Here is a 24,085-nt window from a genome sequence, read left to right on the forward strand (position 1 = left end):
ACTAGATAATCACCGCTTCCCTGTAGATTCGACCCTGACTTACCGCTAGCTATGTTATTAGTACTAGTATATGATTTATTTTGATTAAGGCCTAACGACTAAAAATAACCTTATCAAATTTGGCGCCGTTGCTGGGGAGGCAACAATTTTCTGTTTGTTTTAATTTAGTTTGTCTTTTGTTTTAGGGAACTTCAGTTCCTTGAGACAGTTTTATCTTTTCTTGTTGTTTTCGTGTATGCCCAGGTCTAACAGGTTAGAGATCCTACTTTTTGATCCCGAGCCAGAAAAGACTTTTCGCTACAGACGAAAATTTCAAAGAGAAGTAAGTCAGGTGGAAGACTTGAGTACACTTGACTACGAGCGATATACTTTTGCAGAAGATTCATCCTTAGAAGAGGATACACTTATTTCTGCAGCTGTGACTTCTACAACACCAAAGTTGCCTACATTAGAAAGTCACTCCGAATCCACGATTCCTTCTATTCCTAAAGGCTTGAAACTTCCTACCACTGTAACACCCCCATACACCAAGGTGCCTTACCAAGACCACCTAATACATGGAAGTGCTATCATCTCGGTTACCCGAGGCAATGAATATCAAATAGACCATAAAAGAACTTACTTTAATAGATAATATTAAGTGATTACATAACAAAACCAACTGTAAAGTAAAATACAACTATTCTTAAAACTGTAAACCAACGAAGTGGAACGGCCTTATCAAACACAACGGAATACTAAAGACTATTATATCTGATGACTCCATCCCCAGCTAGATTCCACACGTATCCAAGATATACCTGCTAAACAACTACTCACCACCCCCGAATATATCACCATAGTTTTCAAAACATTTAAACGGGGTCAGTTACTGTTTACATAAACCAGATCAACAAAACAAAACAATACAAAAATCCAATCCAACCAACCAATCTCCATCATATCACCACACACCTGACTACACACTAAAGTGTGTAGTCCTTCCAGAACACCCATCGCAACAAGTGTTCCACACTGTCAGTGGGAGACCGCACCCGTTCCCACCTAAGCCCCGCTCATCTCATCCGAGCGATAAACCCAAGTTCCTAAATGTGCACATCCTTTCTATGACGGGTTCCACATAAGGCGAATCAAGGGCGTGAAGCCACTCCCGCAAGTGACTCCACTCAGCCGAGGACGCACCTCGCAAACCACAGACAATTATACAACCAACCACATTATACAAAAACAATTACCAATTACCAATTCCAATACGATATGAATCAATATCATTAAACAACCATCAACACAACTATGTAATCAATAACTGAGTAGAGAAACCCTACCTGGAAAAACAATCACCAAGATCGTCACAATCAGCTAATCAAAACCATTCTTCAACGAAATCACCTCATATCAAACATACAATCATACAATCACCATCTAAAAATCACAATACTACCAAAACCCCCAATTTACCCAATTAGGGTTTTACCAAAATTAACGGATCAACATAAAAAAAGTACAAGGATCTTACCCACAATACGATGGTCTCAACGGTATAAAGAACTCAGGATTCCGACGACACAAGCCTTAGGATTCGATAGCAATGTGAGAGAGAAGAGTTACGTAACCTTGTTTTTTCTTTTGTGAAACTTAGAATGATGTAAAAGTACAAAGAAACTGGTAGAAATCCTTTATATGCTAATCTCGCGTTGCTATCAAAACCCGATCAAATACTCGTAAAAACTCACTTACTTGATCGAGTACGTCACTTACTCGATCGAGTTCCCCTTACTCGATCGAGTAACCCACTTACTCGATCGAGTACCCGTCAGCAGAACACTGTTTCGAAATCACAACACACTTACTCGACATAGTAAGCCCCACTCAATAGAGTACCCAACAACACATAAAACCCGTAGTATTACAGTCTTCCCTCCTTAAAATGAAATTCGTCCCCGAAGTTCAAACCCAACCTATAAAACATGATATCCTAACACTAACTCCACCAACTATGACTACCTCCACAACGTGACTCACGATATCGTATCAACTACATTATAGCCTCTCGACCGTCACTCCATACACTATCGCATACCATCCATAAACGCCGCTAGCTCCGTTTCATTAACATATTGTCCACTATCAAATCCAATATCAAGAATATCCACCAAGCAAGATCAACCACCAATGGAATGTTACATTCTACCACCCTTAAAATGAACTTCGTCCTCGAAGTTTACTAGCACTCATAAACATCATCATTTAACTGTCAATACTATCGAAGTTTACTCTCACTCCTAAACATCATACACCACAAGCACGACCATGACCTTTAATAAAATCAACCACAGCAAAGATTCATCCTTTACGCTACACCAACACTCTACTTTCAATTATACTACAATATGTGCAACCCTCATACTCTCTTTGTCGCATCCTACTCCTCTTAAGATAAACGTTACGTCCTCGTAACTCACTAATACTAGATCCTTAGCTGTATCTTCTCATCACCACTGCACCACCGCATGTCAAAGATAACCGACTATAGCCTCAACACCTATAACCATGCCTATATCCAAGTCTCTCTTCCTCTAACAGTCCTCGTTCCTCAATTCATTCCGTACTCCATCTAATCTATACCATAAAATCGTCTGCAAAATCACCACACCAACTCTTCAACATTACCGCAAAACGACATACTCCTCTATACATGCGCTTTTCTCCAGAGTCATAATTCACGATCCACAATTGTTACACCCACCCTCACTAGATCCTCAAGCTCTCCCTTTTTATTCCCACAACTCAACCACAACTTAACATGATACTACCTTCCAACACCCTATACTCACTGTCCCAAAAAAAGATTATGAACCACCTGCAGCTTCTAGATCAGTACAACACATGTTCCACAAATCACTTGCCATTACTATGTCAACCAATGCCTCCTCTAAAAGAAGATCACAAGTACAACCTCTCGCAACTGTGTCCAAACAACAGGATATCACTATACCATGACAACAATGAAAACATACACAACTCTCTTCCATATCATACCCTACCCTCACTCCCAAGCTGAAACTGGTAAGAACATCAATCAACAAAACAACAGTTTATATGTCCAAACGAGACTCACAAGAAACAACAGTAAACAAAATAACAATCTATGTATAACTGGTATCCACTTTCGAAAACTCGTATCATAATTATCCCGCTTACTCCACCACAACCGATGACGGCATCGTAACACCGCCACCAACAGCCGCATCGCAGCGCAACGCGAAAATACCCGCATCACAACACGAAGTACCGGGCCCGGATCACCATCGAGGCACATCAACCACATAAACACTGACTCAGTATAACTTCCTGGACCAGAAAACTTACTCAGAACCGCTTTACTAGATCACAACGCAACATCATATGGAATAAACAGATACTAACCTTATGAATATCACCCATACCATTACACAGAATAAACATATATCATGAGTACACATACGAGTATAACTAAACATGCCAGATCACCCAAACTATCACTTTTGAATATCATTCCACGAGGTTACCGTACCCAACATATATTACATAACATTCAGATGACAACTTTATAACTATCACATCATACCACTTCTCGTGAGGTCAGAGCCTCACACAAATATTTATACACATCATAGACCCGTAATCACATCCAACTAGTCAATCCTGATCACGTAAGTTACCACCTGATAAAGGTTACCCCTCGCCCGAGCTTAACTCGTATGCCCCTCATAACACATTCTCCCATTCGCATACCCATCACCTCCTGTAAAATATAACCATACCGCTAATACTCAACTACTAGCACCCGCCTCATATAACCACATCTCATACTTCCTCACAACCATGCATATCAATCTGGTCTCTACAAAATTAACCTCTTTAAAATGGCTATCTTTCCTGCTTATCATCGCCCTTAACCGCTAGTGACAACACCTCAACACTACCACCGTTCGTATATCAAACCTCTTACACTCATCTCTAAATGTCACTGTTTCTTTCCCATTTTCGGTTAACATCCCAAATAACGAACATCAATTTCATCAACAAAATTTACCTGAACATTCATCCCAATTCCGTCTTTAATTGTATTGCCACCTAACTCACCATCAAGATCTCATATTGTGCAAATACTCTACCAACTTTTACGCTAGTAGAAAAAACACCTATTGCGTCGGTCGATTTACATCGGTTCTACAAAAACTGATATAAAAAGTACTTAGTTTTGGCGGGAATGAAATTTCGACCTATAGTCAAGCTTTTTGCGTCGGTTCTTGGAAGAAACAGACGTATATAATGCGCCAGTTCTCAGAAAAATCGATGTATTTGATCAAATACATCAGTTATATTACTAAACCGACTTATTTAATATTATGTTTTTGCATTAATTATACCTGAAACTGATGCAACTGATGTTTAATTAAAAAAAAACGATTAAAAATCATATAGGGTTTCTCTCTCTCTAAAAAAAAATTCTCTCTAAAAAAACCATAGTCTCCATCATATTATACAAGGGGCTCCCATCGATTATCAATCGATCGATGGTAAGCCCCAAAATTATTTCAAATTTCAATCAATAGTATGCATATCTTTTTTCTATTCAATAAAAGTCTCTCTTTTGGTGAGAATCGTTTTTCCGTCCCTTATTTCGGGGTTTTTCCATTTATTCGTGGGGTTAGTTTTATCAGTAATATAGTCAAGAGTAGTTCGTTGATGGTTTGCAGCGTGTTCTTTCAAAGGGTAAATGTAATTTGTCAAAGATCATTGGAACCAGTCAGAAGTAAATTTTATCTCATAAATCAAACGAAGGATCCTCTCAAAATCTACATGAAGATAGCGATAATAGGACGAGCCGAATTGTAAGATGCTGTTTTGAGATCCCTAGTTTATAAGAAAATTATTTTTCTTTGGTTTCCATTAGATTTATTTTCGATTATAATTATTCTTTGTAAGTGCCGTATGCCGTTCTATTAATGAATTATTCTTTTCTCTCAAAAAAAAAAAACGATTAAACACTCGTACACTACTCACAGTTTTACAGTTTCACACCCTATCACACTACTCAGTGGCAGTACTCACATATTCAATATATCCTCCTATAACCTTAATCACTCTCGACTATCACTCCATAAATCCTCGCGTGCAATGCCACACTCCACTGATCCAACGCCGCCAATTGCTTACGCTGTAGTGCCGATTGTCTCAAAGTCGTCGCCATCGCCGTTAGTCCCAAACTTGTAGCTCTCGATTTTCACTACGTTCGTTTCTTCTTCATCTCATTTTTTCAATTTCTTTGTTGATTTTAGTTCTGATTTTGTTTGTTACAACATTAATGTTATCTTGTGCTTTATTATTTGATTGTGATTTGAGGAAATTGCTGTCTTTTGGGGGAAAGTGAAACCCTAATTTTAATGAATTTGGGTATTGAATTCTAATTCAATCATTTACTGACAACATTAGTCAAGCACAATTCAGATAAAATGAAGAACTTGAGTAAATAGAATTTGTGAGAATTTTATTAATAAAACTTATCTTACATCACAATGAATCAACCTATTTATATACATTGTCTACTCTGTACAAATATCTGTAACAAACTAATTACAGGTTGTAACAAACTAATTACAGGCTGTCATGAGCTGGAGTTTGTTACAAAGTGACGTGGATGTGATGTGGAAGATCCATCCCGGAAGTCTCCAGAAACATAGCATAGACAAAGGTAGTGTAGGATGAGCAGCAATAACAGTTTAGAGGAAGTAGAGGATCATGATATGATCAACATCCCCCCCTCAAGTTGGACGAAGGGGGAGAATCCACAAGACCCAACTTGGCAATAAAGAAGGCATGCTGTTTTTCTCTAAAAGCCTTTGTCAGCACATCTACAAGCTGCTGAGATGAAGAAATGTGAGCAGTTTTGATCAGACCAGAAGTTATTTGCTCTCTGATGTAATGGCAGTCTTGTCTAATGTGCTTAGTCCTTTCATGGAAAATAGGATTTTCAGCAATTTGTTGAGCTGACTTGTTATCACAGTTTAAAGTAATAGGTGTTGGCACTTGTATATGCAATTCCTTGAGTAATTCATTCAACCAAACAATTTCACTGGCTGCTTGACTCTATAGACACCTCATTTCTGCACTTCCCGCAAACCACCCGGTGATGATTGGGCCGCATGTTTGGTACGCGGAACGATTTATGACAGTTCGTAGGTCTATCATCAAGTGATTGCTCAAACACTAACGTCTACCTCTTAGTTGTTATCTACGCGCCGATACGGTCGTTTTGACAGTAATTAGAGTACATTTGGAGTCCGGGCCTAAAACCGTCTTCATTTTCTGATAACCGTTAAATCTCGAGTTAGAATGTTCTGGAATGTTCCGGATATTTCTATTCCATATTTTATAAATATTTCACAATATTTATTCTTTGGTAAACAATTTCCCGTAATATTCATACAAGATATTAAGGAAAACCAAATTATCCCGTTATTCCATAACTTAAACACGGAAATCTTTTTTCCGCAGGAGGAAACCACTTGGGAACAGACGCAGCTGGTGCTGCGCCTCTTCCAAGAGACGCAGTGACTGCTGCGCCTCTTTCCATGTCCTTTTCTGCATTTTTTCGTATCTTTTTCATATATTTCCGAGATTCACTTCCAAAGTCTCTCCGAAAACCCTAATTCCTTCACGTGATTAGTATAAATAGGAGCCTTCGCTCCTCATATTTCTCACGCGAGTGTCCGCCCTTCTCTTCTCCCTTTGCATTCTAGACCTTTGTTCTTACTTTTTGGCGTCTACGTGCTTGAACATTCGACCACGTAAGCTCGGATCCTTCTGAGTACCAGCCTCGTTTGCATGACCGACCAACTTGACCAACTCCACAACTAATCAACTTAATTAATCTTAATCGTTTTCCTCTTACGAGGGCACTTTCGTCTACATTCGAGTCGAGCATCACTAATCGATAACTTAGTTCATCTCGTTTCGTCAAACATGTAAGTCTGACGGTGTAAATCTCTCTTTTATTATTGTTCTTTACTTTTTGTATCACTAATGTAAGGTTTATGTCGAAAATACTTCTTAAAACCGATTTCTAAAACCGTGCTTTAAACCCCTTTTTTACGGATTTCCAGAAGACAAACCGTCGAGAAAGGACACAGCAACTGCTGCGCCTCTTCGAAGGAGCGCGGTGCCTGCTGCGCCTCTTCGTGAGGTTGACGCAGTTCCTGCTTCCTTTCTTCTTCCTTCGTCCTCTGTCAATCCATCGTTCTTTGTTTGTTTTTGTTAATTCTTTGATACGATAGCATAATAATTTCACCTGTATATTATTGTTCACCATTAACACGTTTAATCCATCATTAAAATTCGACTTAAAGCCCTTATAATCTCATATTTGCGGGTTTTCGTCATTAAACTCAATCCGGGTTGTAGAAATTCGATTCGTTCATATCGGGTTTCTGGAATTCGATCTTTGATATATTTTCATCTGTCTATTGTCGTATTCGTCATTAATTTGTCATTTATTCGTCATGTTTAACCTATTTTGTTCACCCATGTCACTAATCAATCGTTCATTCATGTTAATAATCCGTCTTTAATCTGTCTCATCCATGTTTTATTGCTTTTATGACTCGTTCATATGTAATTAATGAATTAAATCACTTCCATCCGAGTAAGTATATGTTAATCAATCCTTAAATTCACCGATTTACATTAACGATTTGCAGTTCCGGCTTCACAGCCATAACTCACCCTTGGAACAGACGCAGCATTTGCTGCGCCTCTTCCAAAGGGCGCAGTCCTGCTGCGCCTGTTCCAGGTTGATTTCTGTCTCTGAACTCCGTTGTTGCTTGACCTAGTTTAATTAGTCTACGTATAATTAACTATTAACCGTATTATCACCTACTGATTTGTTCGTTGATTCTTTCTTTTATTCTTTTTCTCAAATTATCCGTTTTAAAGGTATTTACGACATAAATCGTTAAACCCGATATAATTATTGTAATCTTCATTATTGTAATTTTATTTATTATATTTATCATATTTCTTGTATCATTTGTATGCCTTCACATGTAATTGAGCATTAAATCCCTACTTCGACATTAACTGTATGATTAAATTACGTGATAACCGACTTAGTTAATTCTTCACATGCTAGGATTAAAACGTTAGATGTTGCATTACATGCATATAACCGACGATATATCGAGTATAGACGATTTTCCCTAATCATTAGTAGAGGCCGCTATCGAGGCGGGTGGGATTAGGTGTTCGATCAAAAGAGCTTCCTAATACGTACCCTCACCCCTTACTCCAGATCTCTGTGAACATCCATGTTCATTGGCATCCACGAGAGTCATTCTAGACATAGAATGCTAAGGGTAACGAGTGCTTAGGGTTCATGTCACTACTTTGTGTCTTGACATGACACGAGGTATTCGAACGGTTTCCAATTTTCCACAATAAATTGGTGGCGACTCCACAAATGCAAACGCTTGTTCCCAAGCGCCCCCATGGCCCATGTCCACAGACTCATGCTTCTGTATTCTGATTCTGCAGTAGATTTATTGACAATATCTTGTTTCTTTGTTCTCCATGAGACCAAAGAATTCCCTAAAGAAATGCAATATCTTGTTAAGGACCTTCCTGTAAACTCACAGGATCCCCAGTCAGCATCACAATAGCAATGCAGGAGTTAGTCTGTCTTTGTTGGATAGAACAATCCCATATTAAGTGTCCCCTTCAAATATCTGATCAGATGTAGAGCAGCATTGAAGTGGGGTTGCCTTGGCTCATTTAGAAACTGCCTTAACTGTCGAACACTATAACTGATATCAGGTCTTATTAAATTCAGATAGAGTAGCTTACCAATGAGCCGTCTGTATAGCTCAGGCTTCTCTAGAATATGACCCTTATCAACTGATAACTTTAAACCAGTTGGTAGAGGAAACTTTGCTGGTTTGGCTGCTGTCATGTCAGAATCCGTAAGTATGTCAACAATATACTTTCTTTGATTCAGTAAAACTCCAGCAGTAGATCTAGACACTTCTATGCCAAGGAAATATCTCAAAAAACCAAGATCCTTGATAGTGAAAGCATCATTCAAATGATCTTTAATTGCCTGGATTTTTGAAGCATTATTTCCAGTAATTAACAGGTCATCCACGTACACAACAATGGCAACAAAGGAGCCAGTTGACTCTCCCTTGGTGAATAAAGAGTAGTCAGAATTGGCTTTAACATATCCATGTTTTATGAGAAATTTGGACAACTCAACATTCCATTGTCTGGATGCCTGCTTTAGTCCATAAAGAGACCTCTTAAGAAGACAAACATCACTTGGTATTCCCTTCTTATAACCTTCAGGTTTCCTCATGTATACCTCCTCATCCAAAAAACCATGGAGGAATGCATTATTTATGTCAAGTTGATGGAGTGGCCAGTCTTTTGCTGTAGCAATGGCAATGATACACGTGATTGTTGTGAATTTAGCAACAAGACTAAAGGTGTGCTTATAGTCTTTTCCCTCAATCTGACTATAACCCTTAGCCACAAGCCTAGCCTTATATCTCTCAACTGACCCATCAGGATTGAATTTGATCTTATAGACCCATTTTTCCCCTATAGCTTTCTTTCCAGATGGCAAAGATGTCAACTCCCATGTCTTATTCTCCTCCAATGCTGCTAACTCCTTATCCATAGCCTGCTGCCAATGAGGATCATCTTTGGCTTGAGAAAAGGTGGATGGTTCATAAAGATGTAAAATATTGTGACAGGAAGCTTGGTAATTTGGTGAGAAACCATGGAGTTGCATGTGTGCATTCAAAGCAGAATGTGAAGCAACATTAGAAGCTCCAGGCGTATTTGCAATATATTGTGGTATCCCTTGGCAATGAAAATCCTTCAATCTGGAATTCAAAAACCTATCTCTAGAAGATCTTCTAGGATTGGGAATACCAGTACTTGCTGTTGTAGTATTATTTGAATTATTATTATTAGTATTTGTGATTATTGTATTATTTGGTGGAATATTATTTGAATGATCAGTATTTATTTGACTGATGTTATGATTATCAATTGGTATTGGAATATCAGTTGCATTATCTTCTTCAAAAAAGGTATTCTGAAGAGGTAAAATTATAACAGAAACTGCAGAAGAATTGAATGTAGGAGAAAATGGGAAAAAATGTTCCCTGAAAACCACATCTCTACTGTAGATCAACTTGTGAGAAGCCAAATTATACAATCTATAACCTTTCTTGCCCATAGGATATCCTAGAAAAATGCATCTAAGAGCTCTGTCCTCAAACTTGTCCCCATCATGTGTTGCAGCATAACACAAACAGCCTAATACCCTTAGATATGTATAATCAGGTGACTGGCCAAACAAACACTCATGAGGTGTCTTCCATTTAAGGACAACAGTGGGAAGCAGGTTAATAATATGGGTGGCAGCAAGGATCAGATCACCCCTAAACCTTTTAGGTAAGCTGGATTGAATCTTTAAAGCCCTAGCTACCTCAAGTAAGTGCCTATGCTTATGTTCCACCCTACCATTTTGCTGAGGGTTACCAGGAATAGAAGTTTGATGCACTATAACTTTGTCAGCTAACAACTTATCACAATCTCTTTGTACAATTTCTGTACCATTATCTGACCTTAAGATCTTCACAGTAGTATTAAATTGATTTTGAACATAGGCAAAAAAATGTTCAAGAGTTTGAGCAATAAGATCTTTATGTTTCAACAACATAGTCCATGTGGTTCTACTAAAATCATCAACCACAGTTAAGAAATAAGATGCACCATTGATGTCTAATACTCTATATGGTCCCCAAATATCAACATGAATTAACTCAAAGGGAGCATTAGTAACAGAAGTACTAATGGGAAAGAGACTTTTATGATGTTTGGCCATCAAGCAGGTGTCACAATGAAAACTGTTCTCATTAACAACAGAATGTAATTGAGGTACAACATGTTTCATTGTTGACAGTGCACTATGTTCTAACCTAGCATGCAACAAAGTTACATCAGTAAGAGCAACATTTGCAGTAACAAAATCTGTGCTAGATACATTGACAGTGCATTTATTCTTAGGTATACTACTTAGATGATAGATGCATGCTTTCTTCAAGCCTGAGCATAGTATCTCTTCAGTTAAACTGTCCTGAACAACACAACCATCAAGAGTAAACTTAGCACACAGTTTTCCATTATGCAGCAATTTTCCAAGAGAAAGCAAATTATGCTTGAAATCAAGCAAATAAAGAACATTGTGCAACAACAATTTATCAGATATATGAACACTACCAGTATAGTGAACATTCTTAAATTGTCCATCAGGTTGGGTAACCGCTAAAGGTTTTAACAATGGTGTTATAGTTTGTAAATTGGACATCATATACGTCATGTGGTCTGAGGCCCCTGAATCAATTATCCAATTCATATTTAGAAAATTATGATCATGAACATGAGCACTAGCAGCCAAGAGATTACCTGATATCTGAGATGGACCAACAATATCAGTAAATTTCTGATGATTAGACTGTAGTTTGAATAACTCTTTAGCCACAGCTTGCACAAAAGATGCATCAATAGTAGGAAGAGTGCTAGCAGCAGTGTCCAGAGGTGAATCAACACTATTAGCCTCCTCAACATTGGCTGCAAACCTCTTTCCTAGACCAGCAGAAGAAGGCCTGGTAGCTTGCTTCTGATTTTTAGCAGCAGCAGCAAGCTTGGCTTGCTCTCTCTTGTGATGCCAGTAATACTCAAGAGTGTGACCTGATTTCTCACAGTGTGTACACCAATAAGACGGCTTCTATGGATTGTCTTCTTGATCAAAAGAAGTGTAATGCCTGGGCTTTTTGTTATCCCTCCGCCAGACATTCTTAGTGGATGTAGCAGCCAAAGCAATGGCCTCAGAATTAAGCACAGGTGCAGCAGGAGCAGACAAAGTCATTTGCACTTCAGCTTGATGAAGTTTTGCATACACCTGATTTATATTAGGAATAGGATCCAAAGCAAGAATATGACCACGAATTGTAACACCCCGGCCCAAACCAGGTCAGGAGCGGTTACTTATGATAGCTTACCAAGCTGTGTACATGGCCCACATATCAAGACGGGTCCTTTATAGCGCATTTTGTCCTCACTCATGCGCATCCTGGAAACCTTCCGGGGAGGTCACCCTTCCTAAGACTACTCCCAGTCAAGCACGCTTAACTTTGGAGTTCTTTCGCATGGATGACCATAAAAAAAAGTGCACTTTGTTGATATGAGTAGTACTTCCAATCTCTTTAAGCACTAGTCATTTAAGCCTATCACTAGACCTCTTCAATTACCGGGGGGTGTTACAGTCACCCCCACTTGAAGAACGCAACGTCCTCGTTACGCCTGGGAGCATAACCGCTAACCCAGAATCCCCCCGCTATGTGGGTGATCACAATGGAGCGTATAACAACTGCCTCCAGGAGTGTATAACAACTGCCTCCCATCACCACACGGTCGCAGGGCTGTTCTGATACCACTTGTAACATCCCGACCCGGTTTGGGTCGGGGTGTTACACGAATAGAATCAAATTTCTTGTCTAATCCCATCAAGAAATCCAGTATATGATGAATATTCTCTCTCTCTCTCAACGATCTTCTTGAGAATGTTGCAGGTGCAGGTAGAAATTCCTCCACAATCACATTGAGGAAGAGGATCTAAATATCTGATATCCTCCCAACCTGAACGCAATTTGGCATAGTATTCAGCAATGGACATATCACCTTGCTTGATTTGGTTGACTTCTTTGCGCAATTGATACAGAAAAAGAGCATTCGATTGATTGAACCGCTCGTTTAATTCCTCTCATAGCTGCTTGCTTGAAGTAACATACGAGAAAATTTTAGCGATATCTTCAGACAGAGAAAATTGAATCCAGCGCATCACTGTATAATCAGTGCGAATCCAGTCTTAATAACGATCATTCGTTTCCGCAGGTTTGGAACAAGCGCCATTGATAAAGCCAAGCTTATTCTTAGAAATCAATACAATTGGCATATATCGCGACCAATGGAGAAAAGACTTGCCATTAAAGACCTGCGGAAGAATCTGCATCAACGAGTTATCACCAGTAGTGAGATGCATAAGATCTTTGTAAACATAAGAAGGAGCAGATGGCGACATTTTTTATTTTAATTGAATTTGCAGCGGAATTTAGTGTTTTTGAGATAGAAAAACAGATAATTCACAATGCAATTGAAAAAAGTGTAAACAAATGATTTTGTGAGAAATGTAAACAATTGATGCAACAAAATACATCAATTTGATGAAGAAATCATCCAAATCAGGATCGACTTGGCCGATGATACCATATTGAATTCTAATTCAATCATTTACTAACAACATTACTTAAGCACAATTCAGAGAAAATGAAGAACTTGAGTAAATAGAATTTGTGAGAATTTTATTAACAAAACTTATCTTACATCACAATGAATAAACCTATTTATATACATTGTCTACTCTGTACAAATATCTGTAACAAACTAATTACAGGTTGTAACAAACTAATTACATGCTGTCATGAGCTGGAGTTTGTTACAAAGTGATGTGGAAGATCCATCCTGGAAGTCTCCAAAAACAGAGCATGGACGAAGGTAGTGTTGGATGAGCAGCAGTAGCAGGTTAGAGGAAGTAGAGGATCATGATGTTGGGTGAACCTTCTATTTACCTTTTTCGATTCTTTGCCTTGCTTGATTCGATTTTGGACTATGAAAATATGAGAGCTCACCTGAATTTTGATAAATTTGGTTGTTTTTGTGTGAAAATACATGCCATTCATGGTGAGTGGTGTTAACTCTATAGTTTCACAATAAAGGTTTCGGATTTCCCCAAAATTATAAACCCTATTTTCTTACTTTGATTGATTTTATCATGTTATTCCGCTTCATAGTCATGCTGATTTGTTCTAGAATGGCGATGAGATAGTCATAAGCAAGCATCCAGCAGGAAGCAATGATCACCACATTGGTGAATGATTCGTCCTCGCCGTCGCACCAGGTTTGCCTTCTTCACTACCATCGATGACCAGCGGTATGTAGTAGGTATAACTCCTAATACTAGTACTTTTCTAATTATAATTTAAATGTAGAGTTGAGGATTTGGGAAATGGATTCATTAGGGGTTTCAAATTTCTGTATAATGGTGTATATGTTTGTTATTGTTGTTAATTTTTTTCTAGGTTTGTGATTTTTGATGATGGGTAGTTGAGATTATTGCTACTTCTCGATCAACGCCACAAGCGTACTCGTCAAAGATCCTAGTCGCAAACTCACCAACGCCACCAGCGTGGACACTAATCTCCCATGTTCACTCTTTCTACCTCCAAGCGTCGGCCTCGCTATTTTCAAAGGGTTTCTGTCTTCTTTACTTTTTGTTTTTTCTAATTTCTTTATCAATTTCATTCCAAATGTAATTTATTGTTAAACTAATGTTACCTTGTGCTTAATTAATTTTGATTTGATGAAATTGTTGAATATTTGGGGAAAATCAAGCCCTAACTTTGATGAATTTCCAATTTCTTTGTCAAGGATTGTTGTGTAGGCTGGTCAGCTATAGGCTTAGTTGTACATACACTCACATTAACCTGGTGATGGGATCAAATGAGGACACAAAATTTTGTCCAGAAAATAATTCTAGAACGTCTTGCCATTTGCAGATATGATGTTACTCCCACAGATTACATATCATGATTGTCACCGACTATGGAATGGTAAGTATCATTTGTGGTTGCCTATTCTCTGTGATACCCCCATACTCCAAGTGTCTTACTAGGACCACTCAGGTATAACGATGTCACCATCTCGGTTTCACGAGGCAATGATAATCAAAAGACAATAAAGAAACAACATTTAAATAATATAAAGTTTAGTGAATACAATCCAAAACCAACTGATAAAATACGGTTACATGCTTTTAAACCAAATGTCTAACAACTAAACAAAATGTCTGACAAACTACTCAAACTACAGCGGAAGACTCTATCATCTCGTGGTGATGCATCCCAGCTAGCCCATATGTCTCGACTCATACGTGCTCAACAACTACTCACCATCCCCGAATGGATCACCACAGTTTTTCAAAACATTTAAACGAGGTCAGTACTAATCACACAATCATATATAATTACTATAAAGCAGAAACCAACACATCTCAATCGTCACATAACCCAAACTCCACAATCAACTCCTCGCCACTGACTACACACTAAAGTGTGTAGTCTTGCCAGAGTACCCATCACAACAGGTTACTCCACACCGTCAGTGGGGGACCGCAGCCGTTCCCACCTAAGCCCCGCTCATACCATAGAGCGATAAACCCAAATCCATTAATGTGCACATCCCTTCTGTGGCGGGTTCCACAGAAGGCGAATAATGGGCGTGAAGCCACTCCTGCAAGTGACTCTACTCAGCCAGAAACGCACCCCGAAGATCATAGACAGATACAATCAATCACAACTATCAACAGTAACCAATTCCAACAATCGTCACAATACGAGTATGATATTATACAACAATCACGACCAACAACCAACACATTATGTGACTAATACTGAGTAGGAAAACCCTACCTGGAATGCAAACACGAAATCAGACGATCACACAGCTGACTCAGAATCTCTCCTCAACAAAGCCTCCTCCTAAACATACACATATATTATCACTACCGTAACCATATAATCATAAAAACCCCCAAATCCCCAAATTAGGGTTTAACCAAAATTAACCAAACGATATAAAAAATATATGTAGAGCTTACCCTCGACGCAAGGATCACAAGGGTATAAAGAACGACAAGATCCGACACCTCTAGCTCCGAGATTTGCTAATAATGCGGCGAGGATGATTCAACGTAACTTCTAATCTTCTCTTGAAGGTTTTTAGATTGTAAAAGTGTTTTGAGAAAAGTGACGGAAGCCTTATATATCATTCCCGCATTATTAATAAAACCCGTCAAATATCACCCGTAAACCCACTTACTCGATCGAGTAAGTCTCGTACTCGATCGAGTGCCACTTACTCGATCGAGTGCCAAGGCTACTCGATCGAGTACCCTACAGGCAGATTACTGTATCTAAAATCAAAACACCCTTACTCAAAAGAGTAAGGCCCACTCGATAGAGTACCCATAGACTCATAAAACCGTAGTATTACAGTCTTCCCTCCTTAAAAAGAACTTCGTCCCCGAAGTTCAACCCATACTCCAAACAAACATACAAACTCGACCAAGACACAACAACGCAACTAAGAACTCGAAACGAAACCCCAACCTATAAAACACAAACTCGTAACACTACTCCACCAACTATGTCTACCTCCACAACATGACTCATGATATCGTATCAACTCCATTATATCTCTCTCGGCACTAACTCCATACACTACCAACTACCGTCCACAAACGCTGCTAGCTCCGTAATATCATCCACTAGCAAATCCAATAACAAGATATTCATAACATCAAACGGAATGTTACATTCTACCACCCTTAAAGGAACTTCGTCCTCGAAGTTTACTCACACTCATAAAATCATCTTCCAACTGTCAAAACTATCGAACTCATAATCATCATCATTCAACTGTCAACACTATTGAAATATTCTCGCACTCCTAGACATCACACTACTACAAGCACGGTCATGACCTTTAACAAAATCAACCACAACAGAAAACGATCCTTTATTCTCCATTAAGACTCAAACTTCCAAATATACTACAACATCTACAACCATCAAACTCTCTTTGTCGCATCCTACTGCTCTTAAGATAAATGTTACGTCCTCGTAACTCACTAATATTAAATCCTAGCTATATCTTCTCATTATCCTCATCACCACCGCATGTCAAAGATAACCACCTATAATCTAAACACTCGCCATGCATATATCTTAAGCTCCCTTACTTAAACAATTCTCATACTTCAATTCACTCGTCAGACCACCTAACCTATACCTCAAAATCTTTAGCTTAACCAAAACTTCAATTGTTCCCTATTACTGCCAAAACGACATAATCCTCTATACCTGCACCTATCTCCATACTCATAATTCACGATCCACAATTATTACATACACTCACACTAGATCCTCAAGTTCTTTTCTTTCATTACCGCAAAACTCATACATAACTTAACATGACACTAATTCCCAACACCCTACACTCACTGTCCCAAAATCTGATTATGAACCACCTGTAGCGTCCATATCAGTACAATACATGTTCCACAAATCACCTGCCATGACTATGTCTACCGATTCCTCATCTTAAAACAAGATCAAAATTACTATAACAACTTCTCACAACTGTGTCCCATTAACAGAATATTACTATGCCATGACAACAATAAAAACATACCCAACTCTCTTTTATATCATACTGTAACCTCATTCCCAAACTGAAACTGGTAAGAAACATCAATAAACAAAACAACTGCCTATCTGTACAAACTAAAACTCTCAGGAAGCAATAGCAAAACAAACAACAATCTATGTATGACTGGTATGTACTTTTGAGAACTCATATCATAATCATCCCACCTACTCCACCACAACCGGTGACAGCATCGCAACACCGACACCAACAGCCACACCTTAGTGCGAAAACACCCGCATCACAAGACTAAGTACCGTGCCGGATCATCACCCGAGGCACAACAACCACATCGATAGACATCACAACAACATACAATTCCCATAAACACTGAATCAGAATAACTTTCCGGACAATAAAACTTACTCAAGACTGCTTTACTAGATCACAACACAATATATTATACGGAATAAACAGACAAGAATCTCATGAATACCATCCATACCGTTTCACGGAATAAACATATATCATGAAAACACATGCAAGTATAACTAGTAATGCCAGACCACTCAAACTATCACTTTTGATCATCATTCCAATAAGTTACCGTATCCAATATATATTACAGAACATTCAGATAACAACATTATAACTATCACACCATACCGCTTCTCGTGAGGTCATAACCTCACACAAACATTTATATACATCTTAGACCCATAATCATATCCAACTAGTCAATCCTGATCACGTAAGTTACCACTCAATAAAGGTTACTTGTCGCCCGAGCTTAACTCATATGCCCCTCATAACATATTTCCCACTTCGCATAACCATCACCTCCTACCAAGAATAACCATTCAACTAATACTCAACTAGTAGCAACCGCCTCCTAAGACCACACCTCATACTTCCTCACAACCGTACACATCAATCGTGTCTCTACAAAATCAACCCCTTTAGAATGGCCATTTTTCCTATTTATCATCACTCTTAACCATTAGTGACAACCCCTCAACTCTATCATCGTTCGGACATCAAGCCTCTTACACTCTTCCCTAAACATCACAGTTTCTTTCCTATCTTTGGTTATTATCCCAAATAACGAACATCAAATACATCAACAAAAATCACCTCAACACTATTTCCAATTCCATCCTTAATTGTATAGTCATCCGACTCACCACCAAAATCTCATATCGTGCAAATTCTTTACCCAACTTTTACTTTACTTAATTCCTCGAAACTCATGATTATCATGTCGTCCTGAAACTACTATGTAACTGTTAACTCAAATCCTCATGATAGTATCATACATCTCGACGATTCCTTACTTTTATATCACATAACTCCGGTGAACATTTTCCTAGTTTGACTCCCCTCTTTCTTTTCTTTTTACACCCAACCAAAGCAATTAACCATTCAACTCCTTATTACTTCTACCTAACTCTTTAGTGCCCCGGTTACCTTCTCATTGCTCCAAAACTCAAATTCCATTATTTCATATTAGTACCATCTCAATCTTTCTTACCATCGACCTTTTTTTTATCCTGCTATTACTCACACTTATCACAAATCAGTCCAGATCATCTCATGTTATTACTCACACTGATCTCCAATCTTTTTTTTTTTTTCTTTTTTTTTTATCCCAAAACTCATTTCATACCGTTATGTGCCCAAGGAAGTCACACATTAGTTTCACCTCTTGACAATACAAATTACCAAACTCACTCACTATCTGCAAATCCATGTCGCGACATGTTTCCACTAAATTCACTATATACCACTCTTCTCCATCCCTCTACAACGATCTTTCCCTACATATATTCTTAACTCACACGATTCCTAACCATCTCTCTCCATAGTTCCTTCAACATCTCAAGTTGCTACTATCCACATCCTTTCTTTCAATCTTTTCATTCTCACGTTCCTTAGACTCATATCATTCCTTGCCCATATTCCATTACTTTTATATTACTCAACACAATCATATCACTCATCCCATTTCTCAAAACATGCTCCATGCCTCAATAAGCCATACCGATCTTTTTTTTTTCCCACTATCTACCACGACCACATATAACTCATGTCCTCCCCTCCGAACTCATACTCACCATATGTGTCACTCCTTACATCACAAGATTAGGTAACTTACGCATCAGGACCAACATATACGTAAAACAATGCATAAAGAAACAATATAACACCTTTGAATTAAACATAATATGCAACGAAGTCAAAAGATAAGCATATGACTCAAAACAGGGGTCACTAGATAGAGTACAGGCCACTCGATCGAGTGAGTGAGTTACTCGATCGAGTAGGTGAAGGTCAGAAGCACGTAAAAAAAATTACCAGGGCTAATCGATCGAGTAAGGGCTACTCGATTGAGTAACAAGAGGTGAACTCGATCGAGTACCCTACGCATTTCTCAGCACTGTCCAATTTTCGTAAAACGGTCATAATTCACTCGTTTCTTGGTCGTTTTGGGCGTGTGACCTATCTTTAGAATCGTAGAAGAACAAGCTATCACCTCCAATTGTAATCACATCGAAATCATATATACATCTCAAGTTATAACAGTTCAAAGACAACTTTGCTGTAATCAGACGACATAACTATTTGGTAGTTCTTTTTCAAACAACTTAAAGATCAACAAGGTAGACAAAAACAACTCAATACTCATAAAATCAGAATTATTAACCGCATGTTACTATCTTCAAAGCCAAGCAACAACATCCATTATGCACATACATCATTCAACTTATCAATCATGTACTACCACATACTTTAACTTTATAACTTTTTGTAAAATAAAACATACTCATACATTACAAATCCTATTTCCATGTTACTATATATCACAAACCCACTTCGTCACATAAACATATTCTTAATTAAGAAATTCATATTCCCATGCAATTGTCACTCTATATTTTCCAATTAATTCATCCAACATGTGCATATGAAACAGTAGAAAACAAATATATAACTTCATTTATGACTTTACGCAACCACCATATACGTATACGACACAACATTCCTAATCACATGTTCCTTATTATGCCAGATCATAAATCATCCACCATGCCATTCATATATTCAACCAACAACATACATAATCATATCATCATTATCCTTCACTACACATCTCACATCCTCCACATGCATGCATCCATCGATTCATACAACAGCTTACTATAAAGATATACAACACACAAGGTAAACACATAGCGATCCCGACTCATATCCCATGTGACCGGTTCAAAATTGTAGGGCGAGTTCGCGACTTTAGGACGTCTCCCAAGCCTTTGCATTAGCTCCTACAACTTCTACCCCGGGTTCATCTTAATTTGACTCCCTATTTTCATTAGGTTCATTGGTTACATGTTTCAGAATCGTCGCTATGATACCACTTTGTGACACCCCCATACTCCAAGTGCCTTACCAGGACCACTCAGGTATAATGATGTCACCATCTCGGTTTCCCGAGGCAATGATAATCAAAAGACAATAACGAAACAACATTTAAATAGTATAAAGTTTAGTGAATACAATCCAAAACCAACTGATAAAATACGGTTACATGCTCTTAAACCAAATGTCTAACAACTAAACAAAATGTCTGACAAACTACTCAAACTACAGCGGAAGACTCTATCATCTCGTGGTGACGCATCCCAGCTAGCCCATATGTCTCGACTCATACCTGCTCAACAACTGTTCACCATCCCCAAATGGATCACCACAGTTTTTCAAAACATTTAAACGGGGTCAGTACTAATCACACAATCATATATAATTACTATAAAGCAGAAACCAACACATCTCAATCGTCACATAACCCAAACTCCACAATCAACTCCTCACCACTGACTACACACTAAAGTGTGTAGTCCTGCCAGAGTACCCATCGCAACAGGTAACTTCACACCGCCAGTGGGGGGACCGCAGCCGTTCCCGCCTAAACCCCGCTCATACCATAGAGCGATAAACCCAAATCCATTAATGTGCACATCCCTTCTGTGGCGGGTTCCACATAAGGCGAATAATGGGCGCGAAGCCACTCCCGCAAGTGACTCCACTCAGCCAGGGACGCACCCCGAAGATCATAGACAGATACAATCAATCACAACTATCAATAGTAACCAATTCCAACAACCGTCACAATACGAGTATGATATTATACAACAATCACGACCAACAACCAACACATTATATGACTAATACTGAGTAGGGAAACCCTACCTGGAATGCAAACACGAAATCAGACGATCACACAGCTGACTCAGAATCTCTCCTCAACAAAGCCTCCTCCTAAACATACACATATATTATCACTACCGTAATCATATAATCATAAAAACCCCCAAATCCCCAAATTAGGGTTTAACCAAAATTAACCAAACGATATAAAAAAGATATGTAGAGCTTAACCTCGACGCAAGGATCACAAGGGTATAAAGAACGACAAGATCCGACACCTCTAGCTCTGGGATTTGCTAATAATGCGGCGGGGATGATTCAACATAACTTCTAATCTTCTCTTGAAGGTTTTTAGATTGTAAAAGTGTTTTGAGAAAAGTGACGGAAGCCTTATATATCATTCCCGCATTATTAATAAAACCCGTCAAATATCACCCGTAAACCCACTTACTCGATCGAGTAAGTCTCGTACTCGATCGAGTGCCACTTACTCGATCGAGTGCCAAGGCTACTCGATCGAGTACCCTACAGGCAGACTACTGTTTCTAAAATCAAAACACCCTTACTCGACAGAGTAAGGCCCACTCGATAGAGTACCCATAGACTCATAAAACTGTAGTATTACATTCTCTGTGTTTGTAAAATTCTACCCTGGATTCCTCTGAGCTGTTGAAATAGATTGTAGATACCTCATTTATGCACCTCCCGCAAACCACCCGGTGATAATTGGGCCGCATGTTTGGTACGCGGAACAATTTGTGACAGTTCATAAGTTTATCGTCAAGTGATCGCTCAAACATTTATGTCTACCTCTTAAATGTCATCCACATACCGATACGGTCATTTTGGCAGTAATTAGAGTACATTTGGAGTCCGGGCCTAAAACTGTCTTCATTTTCTGATAACCATTAAAATGCCGAGTCGGAATGTTCTGGAATGTTCCGGATATTTCTATTCCATATTTTATAAATCTTTTAGTCTTTGGTAAACAATTTCCCGTAATATTCATACAAAATATTAAGGAAAACCAAATTATTCCGTCATTCCATAAACTAAACATGGAAATCTTTCTTCCGCAGGAGGAAACCACTTGAGAATAAACGCAGCAGGTGTTGTGCCTCTTCCAAGAGACGCAGTACCTGCTGCGCCTCTTCCCAAGTCCTTTTCAGCGTATTTTTCGTATCTTTTCATATCTTTTCGAGATTCACTTCCAAAGTTTCTCCGAAAAACCCTACTTCCTCCACGTGATTAGTATAAATAGAGACCTTCGGTCTCACATATTTCTCACGCGAGTGTCCGCCCTTCTCTTCTCCCTTTGCATTCTAGACCACGTTCTTACTTTTTGGCGCCTACGTGCTTGAACTTTCGACCATGTAAGCTCGGATCTTTCTGAGTACCAGCCTCGTTTTGCATGACCGGCCAATTTGACCAACTCCACCATAATCAACTTTAATCAATCTTAATCGTTTTCGTCTTACGAGGGCACTTTCGTTACATTCGAGTCGAGCATCACTAATCGTAAACTTAGTTCATCTCGTTTCGTCAAACATGTAAGTCTGAGGGTGTAAATCTCTCTTTTATTTATTGTTCTTCATCTTTTGTAATCATATTGTAAGATTTATGTCGAAAATACAATTAAAACCGATTTCTAAAACCCTTTGTTTACAACCTTTTTTTACGGATTATCAGAGGACAACCGTCGAGAAAGGATGCAGCAACTGCTGCGCCTCTTCGAACGGACGCAGTACCTGCTGCGCCTCTTCGTGAGGCTGCCGCAGTTCCTGCTTCCTTTCTTCTTCCTTCGTCTTTTGTCCGTCCTTTTGTTTTTCACTTTGTTTTCGAATGTTCATTGTTTCGTTAACACGACAATTTAAGCATGATAATGTTAACCTGTAATTCATAATTCTTCATAATTAATCCGTCGTTAATTCTCGACTTAAATCCCAAGTAATTAATATTTGCGGGTTTTTGTCATTAAAGTCAATCCGGGTTGTAGAAATTCGATTCATTCATGTTGGGTTTCTGGGATTCGATCTTTGATATATTCTCACTTGTTTATTATCATATCCATCATTAGTCCATCATTAATTCATCGTATTTAACCTAACAAATTTGTTTAGTTCATTAATTTGTTAATTATCCTTTTTAATCTTGTAATAATTCGTCCTAATTAGTTTCATCCATGTTTATCGCTTTCATGACCGTTAATCGCCTGTAAACAATATGCTAATCACTTCCATCCGAGTCAAATATTATTAATCGATCATTAAAATCACCAACGAATATTAACGACTTGCAATTCCGGCTTCACAACCAGAACTAAGCCAAGGAACATACGCAGTAACTGCTGCGCCTCTTCCAGAGGGCGCTCACTGATGCGCCTGTTCCTGGTTGATTTCTGTCTCTGAACTCCCGTTTTGCCTTGACCTAGTTTTAATTACGTAATTAGCTAACTATTATTCGTATTATCGCCTAATTTCTGTTCGTTAATTTGTTTATTATTTCT

General features: G+C 38.6%; 1 long non-coding RNA gene across 1 annotated transcript in view; it reads left to right on the forward strand.

Moving 5' to 3' along the window:
• The first annotated feature begins 14,650 nt into the window (after positions 1 to 14,650).
• Positions 14,651 to 24,085, forward strand: part of LOC141615239 (uncharacterized) — a 37,398-nt gene continuing 27,963 nt past the window's right edge. The window contains exon 1 of the long non-coding RNA XR_012529738.1: positions 14,651 to 14,777. This is a non-coding gene — a long non-coding RNA (uncharacterized LOC141615239). The remainder of the gene's footprint in view (positions 14,778 to 24,085) is intronic.

Source organism: Silene latifolia, chromosome 11 (assembly GCF_048544455.1).
Source record: "Silene latifolia isolate original U9 population chromosome 11, ASM4854445v1, whole genome shotgun sequence".
NCBI classification, from domain to species: Eukaryota; Viridiplantae; Streptophyta; class Magnoliopsida; order Caryophyllales; family Caryophyllaceae; genus Silene; species Silene latifolia.